Here is a 10,881-nt window from a genome sequence, read left to right on the forward strand (position 1 = left end):
GTAACTCTCAGAACAACAAATAAAAAAGGGCCTCCTCCTTTTTCCAGGCATTATTGTATGCACGGATTGTACGCTAAAACAGCTCTAAGTATGGGTATTTACACCAATTTTGTGATAAAAAATAGAAAATAAAAAGCCCCCTCTTCCTCCTTTTTTTGAAAACCCGGACGTGAAACATGTTTTATTTTTTACTTAGCCTAATAGTTGCCTTGATTTTGAGGAGGAAAGATCGTCACCACTCACCACAGTGATGACATGCATTCACACCGTACAAACTACAGTACCGACTGCCTCGGATTTTAATACGGTAAGCATGGTATTCACTATTCAAGTGTCATTGAAACATACATAGGATGTGCATGATTACTTCATTGTGTACAGGCCATATCTTTTACGGGGTAAGAACAGTGTCAAGACTCATGATTGACTGAATTTCAAAGCAAAACGATAGCATGATTGATAGTATTCGCATGTTCGGAGGCTAGGCATGCTAGGCTAGACTCCTAAATAGGCCTACCACGGGTGCAATAAAATAAATATATTTAGTTTGTTTGGTTTATATAAGGCGGAAAAAATAACACCGTGTAATGATATAGAATGGTTTGTATGCGGTTGGGCGCAATGTTTACGCTAGTTATGCATTATGTAATGATCGGTGCATGCCAGGGCTGTCAACTTTTTGGAATTGCTACAGTCTGTCCACTTTTTAAGTACAAAGTAAATAGACCCCGGGAAAAAGACCTCGGAAACTGGAGGTATGAGAATATACTTATTTCAGTTTCTTTGGCGCGCCAACTGCTGCGCGATTTGTATAATTTGTGGAGCGCACCACGCTCCTTACGCGTCACATTCGCGTGTGACACAAAGCATCGACCCCCCCGATGCCACAAATTTGGTTTGTACATGTGGACAGACTGTAGGCTTGAGACACTTCCATTACCGGGGCAGAATTATTTTTTGCAAATACACTGTTCATTTTGACCCATGGCTATGTAAGCCACGTTTGAGAATCTAAAAATTGTGTGTGTGATTGGGGGTGGGGGGGGTAGGGACATCAAATTATTTTTACGATGCATCAGATGTTACTCATTTTACAGCTCTTTGCGTGAGATTTACTAGGTGTGAGATTATACAACCTTGGCGTGAGACCGTGAGAAAATGACCAAATGCGTGAGACTCCCAGCCAGTGCGTGAGAGTTGACAGCCCTGGTGCACGCTTGAATTTACGCAATCGTGAGAAGGACTTTGATGGGCGCAGTAACAAAAGCCGAATAATTTCCGCCAAATAAAAACCGAACAGTGCGCGAATCAATATTGATTCTTGCAGAATAAATTCTTGGGAATCATTTGATTCCAGCAAATCATCTTCTGTGTAAACTACAAACGTTTGCAAGAATCAACTTTGATTCACGCAAATCTTTGGCGAAAAATTCTCTTATTAAAAGTTGCTCAATTTTAAAATCTAATTTTTTGAATTTTCACAACTAGGTTGTAATCAGTGATGTCAACTTGAAGTGAACTGGACAGTTACAGCAACTGCATTCTGGAGATGTTCATTGTGACTTCAAATCATGGTGTATGGAGAACTCAACTGTGAATCATCAAAAATCTGAATGTACGCATACAATGAGTTTAATAAATTTTTATTGTTTTTATATGAAGGATTATGCCGTAAAGTCTAAGGCAAATGAATGTATGTTCCGGGCAGCCCTCAAAATACTTTTTTGAATAGCTATTTTGACAGATTCGATTCCAATCAAAATAGCCCTCATGTGTATTTTGCCATTGACAATTTTTTTTTTTTTTCCATGGGGGCTAGCTATTTTGGGAGAATTGGGGGAGAATTGCCTTTTCCCCATGAATTTTGACCCCTGGTATCGAAGGACCAGAATACTTAGTCATCATTTAGGCCAAGTCGCCCCTACTTGCAGCTGAATTGCACTTACTCTCTGTAAAATTATATACCAAATTATTCTTATTATAATTCAATCAAATGTCATTCCTCGTCAAGTGTTGACAAAGGCAACAGTGTTTGCTGAAACGTTTACAAGTAAGTGCATTATGCATAATTGGATCACATAGAATGAACATTGGTTACTGAATTTCAACATTTCAGGTAATTTTGTGCCCGGATAGCGGCGGGTTCCCAGTGCATTTTTCGTTCGGGTAACCGGGTACCCGACATTGCAACAAAGAAAAAATCTATTTTTTTAATTTTTTTTTTTATGTTATTTAATTTTTTGGTTTTGTAGTGTCCCTGGACCTAGGCCTAGGATCATTCATGGTTGACCTAAAATAAAATTGCATGATGTTTATTGAATTTGAATGCATTTTGATATCATTAATCGAGTATGACATGAATACAAATGATCAATTTTATATTACAAACAAACAATCATGCAATTTTTTTTTAGGTCAACCATGAATGATCCTAGCATTTAGGTCTAGGTCCTGGGACACTACAAAACCGGGATTTTTTTTTTTTTTAATTTGGGCACCGGGCAGGGTATTTCCTGCCGGTAACGTAATTACAGGTGGGTACCATGAGCCCGCTTAAAAATCCCTGGCTTAATATGTACCGTATGCATAATTCAAAATCAAAATCAAATGAGAGCATTTAAATTTCATGGAATCATTTTAGCATTGCAATATTCCAGGTTGTTATGGAGCTCCAGAAGTGGCAAGGAAAGAAAAAAATAATCTCAGGAGATTCAGGGCCCTAACTTAGTAGCTTTAGGCCCAGCTTAGTAACACAGGGCCCTGACTTAGTAATTTGGGGCCTGAAGATAGAAACTTAGGGCCCTGAAATAGTAATTTAGGGCCCAACTTAGTAATTTGTGCCCCGACGTAGTAACTCTCAAGGCCCCAACTTAGTAAGTCGGGGTCCGAGCTACTAAAGCCAGGGCCCAAGTTACTATCTTGTGCCCAAGTTAATAACTTGGGGCCTGAACTACTAAGTCTGGGGCCCAAGCTACTAAATCGGGCCCAAGATATGTTTTCTTTCCATGCCACTTTGTGGGCTTGGTAGATTAATTTTTCAATTTAATCTTGGTAAGTAAAGTGTATTAAATTAAAAATATTTTTAATTGATTTTTTTACAGATGAAATTTGAACTTGTACTGCTGGAACTGAAAGGAACCACCTGCAGCAAGAAGCTAAAGCAAGAGAAGAGAATGAGATATGTACCAAATTCGCTTAAAAGGTACCCGTCGGCCATTGCAAATCCACATACACCTTCAACAAAGAAGAACCCCCACCACCGGACTTTACCACAGTGGAACTCATATAATTTTGAAATACATGTACTGACCACAATCGCACCCTGGGCCACACGCCCACACCCTTACCCTGATCAAGTTTACAAATACTCCACACCCATACCTTGATAAACTATATGTATGTGCCTATTCAGACTATATTAACTCTGTTAACAGCTCTAGCAGAGATGGAAGTGTTGTTGGTCATGCATGTACTATGTGTATGTACCTGTGGACTGGACAATCTTATTGGTAAATCAGCAGTGTTCATTAATAGTGTTCATATTAGGCAAAAAAAGTTGTTTGCTTGTCCTCGTCCGATCAACTGTCTCATCAGACCGACTGTAGAACTTTTTCTTTCTTTTTTTTTTGAAAATTTAATTTAAATTTTTACAAAATAAAAATAAAATTAGAGCCAAATGCTAGAATCATTCATGGTTGACTTTAAAAAATAACGTTTTGTGTCTTAAATATGTAAAGAAGTAAAGTTATAATTAATTTTGTATTCATGTCAATGATGTCATGGTCTATTAATGGTTTCAAAATGGATACAAATCCAATGCATTTTTAAATCATGTTATTATTATTATTATTGTTTTTTACAAAGTCAACCATGAATGATCCTAGCATTCAGCTCTAGGTCCAGGGACACTACAAATCCAAAGTAAAATCCCAATTGGGGGTTTACTCAAACATGGTACTGATACTCGGACGAATACGGTACATGTACTTTTTTTTTAAAACTTCCGAGTCCCACTGACCCAACTTCTGAAAGTGATCTATGGACAAGCTAACAATTTTTTGGCGTAATTGTAGATAGTGAAATTAAAATCAAAATTTGGAAATTAAGAATGCACTTTTCAATAATATAGGGTTTTAACTAAATAAAATTGGGGATCAATGCCAGTCAATATTATGTTTTGATGAATCCAAGTGTGTGAAAATATTTGATCTAAAACATAATAATGATAAAATTGGATGCTTTTACGCCCAATATTTATTGGTCTCGCTATGAGTTTTCAAATATTGGGACGAGACTACGTCTCGTCCAATATTTGAAAACTCGTAGCTTCTAATTCAATAAATATGGGCTCAATTGATCAATTTTATATCAAAGTAGGCCTTATAGGGTGTTCAAACCAATGCTTTTCATCTTTGTAAAATTAAAATGGTTTAAATTGTTTTAAAATTCTCATCTGCTCATCTAGTCCTGAGAAATAAAGGAGAATGGTAAACTCAACAGCCTCATCTCCACTTTTCTTCATCAAAATGGAGATTTTGGTATCAGTGTACATGTAAGGGCTGTGCAATAATTATGAGCCCCCGGTAAAATTTCCAAACGGCTCGTAAAAATCGCTTGCCCCCCCCTCTCGGCCTGCTTTTGGGATCCCAATTTGAAAACTTTAAATGGTTTTAAAAAGTTGCATATTTAAGCGTTTTCGTACTGTTTTCCTAAGCCTTTTTAGAGCATTTTATTAAAAAGGCGCGCCATGAATGTGTGCCAAAAATCGCTTGGCCCCCCCTCTTGGCTTGCCAAAACAGTGCTTTCCCCCACTTTCGGCTCACCAAAAAATTCTTGCCCCCCTCCCCAATTTTACCCTCCCCCAGGGCTCATAATTACTGCACAGCCCCTAAGTTCATATTTTCTCATTGTCCCTGTGAAATATTGGGGCTGAAAGATCATATATTTTTGCTTGGAATTTATATTTCTTTAAAATTTTATGAATAGGCTATTCTACCTCCGCCGAATGTGAAGTGTAGCCTACATTGTACAATGCTTTGAATGTTGCTATTTCCTGTTTGACTACCTACATTGTACCACAATGTAATTTATAAGCTGGCTGCTTTATTATGATTCTTGTAAGGACAAACTATTCTTTGAGACAAACTATTAAATGGCATGGCCTATTATTCAATGTTGATATTCCTTTAAAAATTATGTTTAATGTTAAGTATGCCTATTCAAAATAATACAGTTTCGACACTGCCAGTAAAATGTTCTAATTTTAAATAATGTTTTTATTATAAAAATGTAAGACTTGTTTAATCATGTATTTTTGTTTGAATTATACACTGACTGCATGTTGGACTACTCGATGTGTTTTTGCACTATGTTAGTTATGTCTTAGAAAAATAAAATGACAATGAATAATAATACAAATTTACATGTATCTATGTGTTTGTTTTCTGGTGTAAGGACTGATCAATAAATTAATGGTTGAGGTTTTTTTTATGGAACATGAAAAAACCTACAAATTTGTAAAATTGCTAGGGAAAAATGTTTTGTTCTGATGAGGGAAAATGGCCATTTGTGGGGGTGCTGCAGAGAATTTGACCAATCAAAACCATTTAAAAAAAAAAGAAATTTGGATATAGGCCTACCAAATATTTTGGCCAAATTTAACGCAACTGAATTGTCTTAATTTGTTTTCTTGAACAAAAATTTGGAGACTGAATTTCAAACATTTTGGCTACTGACTATACTGAGAAAATTTTAGGCAAATGTTTTTCATCTTTGATTCCCCCCTCATTTTTATGCCCCTCCCCAAAAAATCCTGGCCCCACTGGACATATCAAAATGGTTAGTGCAGTCATTCAGGGGCTATCAATTTCTTCGGACGTGGGGGTCCCAAATATAGGGGGGTCATAATTTTTTGGGAGAAAAATAGGGAGGGGGGGTCATAAAAATTGTTGATGCCCAAAATGTAGGGAGTCACAAGTTGACCACAGATAGTGTGTTTATTTTAAAAGACTGATTTTAATACAATTTTGAGCCTGTTTATGGGGTCATAAAATCTTTGTTGCCGAAATAGGGAAGGGGTCGCAATTTTATTGACGCCGACTTTTGGAAAATGTGGGACCCTCCCACTTCCGAAGAAAATGAGAGCTATTCAGCCCAGGGGCATATTTTAATTTCTCATGATGATTGCCTAATATTTAGAAAATCATGCCATATTTATTTCAAGAGCATATTTATTATATAATATCCCCACGATACGGGCATTTTGGGTTCTTTTTTTTTTTATGCATAGGCCTATGAAAATTACTTGTAATTATCGGCTATCTACGGTAGACAGCAAATTCGTCATGATAGTCTCCTCTGCTGCCGGTTTGATCCTACTCACTCAATTATTACTGGCGGAGGAGGAGACTAAAGCCTGTGTTGACCTACTGCGCATGATCAGAACAGCCTAATTAATTATTAATGACATCGTAATTCCATTGTCAAAGTGCTCTTCTTTTTTACACCAAAAGAATTCAGGCCTCGAATAAGGCAACGTGAAGGATTGTGGGTAAAAAAAGGCGCCGCCATTAGAGGCCAGAAGGATTCAGGCTATTTTGACACGGTGACAATTTCAGAGATCTCGTTGGACCCCTTCAACACCATACCGCCGTTAGTAACTGAATCGAAAATAAAAATAAATCCCCAAAAGACGCATAGAATCATCATCCCACATGTAAACAACGTTGCCTTTTGGTTTTTACAGGTAAGTGTTGCCAAGTATAAATGAATTGTCGAATGAATGAATTGATGAATGAAGCTGAATAAAATTATTGAATGAATGAACGAATGATGATTGTATTGGGGACCGTTCACAAACACTTGTAAGGGGAGGGGGGGGCTGATGCAAACAAATTCAGCGTAAAAATTTTCGGCCCCCCCCCCCCTTTACAGACCTCAAAAATTTCAGAGCTCCCCCTTTTTGACATGAAAATTATGGGTCAACCGGGTTGACTCAACCCCATAGAAAAGCAATAAACTTAATAAGCATTACAACATGTGATAGGCTAAAACATAAGGATCAATGCGCGGGGGACCCAATAAGCATTGAAACTATACTTAAAGTATAAAACTCTACAAAATTCAACCTATCAACCAGCATAAAACATTGATATTATTCAAAGTATTGATTGCACCAAATACAAACTGAGTAAATCATTTAATGTCAAATACAAATAATTCAATATGGAAACTGATTGCACACTGTAGGCCTATATAGCAAGCAAAAAATACAACTCAAACAAATCTTGTTTTGCAAAATAATTCCCCGGGATGGGAATTAAGTCAAAACATGAAACAAATTATCATCATTTAAGAATCATAAAATTGAGAGTTGTATAAGTTGCTGTGCTAATCAGGAGAGGACATTTCAGTTTAGGATCAAGTGAACGAATGAACGAACGAATGAATCAGCCACAAAATCACTGCATGCTGGAAACGAATATTCCTGTAAACAATCCCAACAAGAATTTGTCTTTAAAAAAAACAAGTTCACGGATCAGGTGTAGTACATGTACTTTGAGCTACTTTGGTCTAACATTTAATATTCATGTCTAACCTACTCTGCACTTATTCGAATAAGTGATAGGCCTATGAGGCTTAATAATGATACCTGCGTCTTGACTCTGGAAAACAATATTTTTTAAAAACCTCAATTTGCATTTTTTAAGCCACCTCGGGAGCCACCTATACAGGATCTCATTTTGCATAATTTAGGTTTTTATTGCGTTGCAAAGTAGCAAAATTTTCTTTATATATGGCCCAATTCGTACCTGGAAAAGGCTATCCCCTCTGACAACCTAACGACAGGTCTGATTTCTATAATGAGGTGTCACCGGGTTTGCAAGAGATAATAATACCAAATCTAAACACCATGAAATTCACCACATCACGACCAAGCTCACATTGGGCGCCCCATTCCCGTTTTAAAGGAATTTTTATTAAGCCACCTACAAAAACAAATTTGGCTATAACTACGAAGAAAATTGTATTCAAGATGCCTTATCACTAAAGTAAACAAATTACACAGCCATTTGCTCTTGCTAGCTTTTGTCAGGGTCAGGGATATTTATGAACACCAATATTATACAGGTTTATACACATGGGTTATCACAAGAGTCAATAAACATTCAATTAACTAGTATAGATAATGGACTTAGTTTTGTGCAATGTAGTTATACTGAACATTTTCTGAAGTAAATCGCCTGCTGCATAGTTTTCTAATACAGATGATATGTTTACTTTGTGATTAGGCCTGGCCATGACCTGCTAGTTTTGATTAACCAATCAGTTATGTGTATATTGTCAGCATGTGATGGCTATAAGCCAATTGCAAACATGTTTATAAAAAAGGCTAAAAATTCCTACACTAAACAGACTCTTTGTCAGGTTTAAGGGCTAAATAGCAAGTTGTCATGTGGGGAAAGATTAGATAAAGGCATACAAACTAGGGTATGAGATATTAGGAATTATTTCCTAGCCTCTGAACCACAGGGTTGGTGGGCCAGGCTATATACGGTACCGTAGCTATTCAAGACACAGGATATGTAAGGGATAAACTGTGCATATGAGATGTGGGGGCAAGTGGCATCATTTCACGTGAAAAAAGGCTAATGGACATGTTCCCGGACATGTTCAGCAGCTTTCAGCTATCGGAGTTCATTTAGAAACATCTACTCCTTTTGACTGTCATGCATAACCACGGTGCCCTTCCCCGGCCCCAGGGCCACCTACAATTTTCTCCCGTTTTACACATGAACCCCCCTTCAAATCCTGAAATTGGCCAGGCACATGATGCGAGCGCAGCTAGCCAAAATTGAATTTTGAAGTTAAACATGTTTTTTAAACTCGTATCAACACCTTTTTTTAAAAAAAATCAAAACGGTGCACGTGACCTGTGCCAAAAATTGTTCCCCCCTATTTGGCCTGCCACAAAATCTTTGTCCCACCCCCTTTTGAGACTTCGCCAAAATATCAGATTTTCCCAATACACCATCACATAAGTATTGCACCACCTCTCAGAAAGTCATATAAAAGGTAAAATAAACTTTAAAAATGGCAAATAAACTTAATTCGATTCGCATTCACCCTAGCTCACCTACACTATTAAGTTTCTGGAATAGGCCTAGGCCTAAGTCCTTTTTTTCCCAATTATCATTAAATTATAAGTATTTAAATACTTAAGTAAAATGTAAATAGGGGGCCTACAAGATATTAGTCAGCATGAATCATCACTCGGGTTTTACAACAAGGGGTCCAGGCTCATAATCTTAAAAAAGGGCCACCGCTCTTCATTTCCCTGGCAGATGCTGAACTTGAACTGCTAGCAATGTGAATTTTACGTGAAAACTGCTGTATTTTGACAATTAACAAAAATTGCTCTTTTTCCAAAAGGGACGTGACATGTTCTGCATTCAATCATTCCTAGTTATATATGTGCTATATAATTTATTATGTTTTATGTCATTTGGCTCTGTGTCTTTGTGTCATCTGTGGCATGTTCTGCATTCTATGCTTTATGAGTCGCCATGTATAGTTATTAGTAACATCATTTCGGTATTGACAAAAATAACCTACATATGTGGGGTGGGATGACTGGGATCACGGTTCATTCCATTATCCGCCGCACATATTTGCCAAACATGTCAAAGAGTTCTTCAAAGGGGCCTTAAAAATTTGTATATAATATAGGCCTATATCTTATAAAAATTGTAAGGCCCATTTGGCAAATAGTGGTCATATTGCATAAAAATCAACCCGCGATATTGGTGGTGATATATTGGAGTCACAAAAAAAATGATTCTGGTACAGACTAAACTATGTCATATAGAGCTTCATAGTCGATTATTGATAAATAAAAATACGTTATTAATCATGATGAAAACACTTGAAGCACTCGAAATTATAATGATGTTTATTAGGCCTACATCTAAATGGTTAAAAAAAGTTTATATAATCGGATGTGGGATATGTGTTGATTTAGACCATTTTGAGAATTCACCACACATAATTTATGCTGATGTACATGTACAGCCGGTGATGAAAAAGTATGAGACTTTTCTTTTTATTATTGTCTTCTTTTGTATTTTTTTTTCAAATAGCCCAGACCACACAGGGAAAAAAATAAAGATTTTTTTTAAAAATCTTTCCGCACTAAAGAATTGAATATATGAATACAAAACCCACCCAAGTCCATACTTTGGCCAAATACATAGGCCTGTCATATGTATGAAAGAACAACTCAAATTCATCCTCTGTGTCTATTGAGCATGTGAAAAATAGCATGTATGAAAGAACCACCCAATTCCATCATTCTTGTAACACATTGATTGAAATCCAGTATGTATAAAAGTCCACTTGTAACACATTGATTGCTGGAGAGTGACTTTTGAAAAAAAAATGGGTTTAATAAAGGAAGTGTGTGGTTTATATTACATGGCAGAATGCTTATCAACATTATACATACTGTGTGCTTTATTTTGTATTTAATATCTTACTAGTGGTAATCTCATCTTTGTATATGATTCAAAAAACCACCCAAGTCCAGCATTTAAAACGAACCCCACGAAGTCCCTGAAATGCTAATCGTCATACCTAATACAGTTTAATCCACTCATTTGCACGTAAAACTTACCATATTGACCAGGTAAATCTAACTGAAGGAATTAAAATGATACACAGGTTTTTCTCTCAAAATCACTTCCCATGGACTTGGGTGGCCTTTGTATTCATGTATTCAATTTATATGGTTTTTTACTTCAGCTTTATAGTGTTGTAAAAAAAATCAGTTTCTAGTGGCACTTCCCTGGTTTAATGTTCCGTCTGTACATATAAGCCATCATT

This window comes from Amphiura filiformis, chromosome 3 (genome assembly GCF_039555335.1).
Source record: "Amphiura filiformis chromosome 3, Afil_fr2py, whole genome shotgun sequence".
In the NCBI taxonomy this organism is placed as follows: Eukaryota; Metazoa; Echinodermata; class Ophiuroidea; order Amphilepidida; family Amphiuridae; genus Amphiura; species Amphiura filiformis.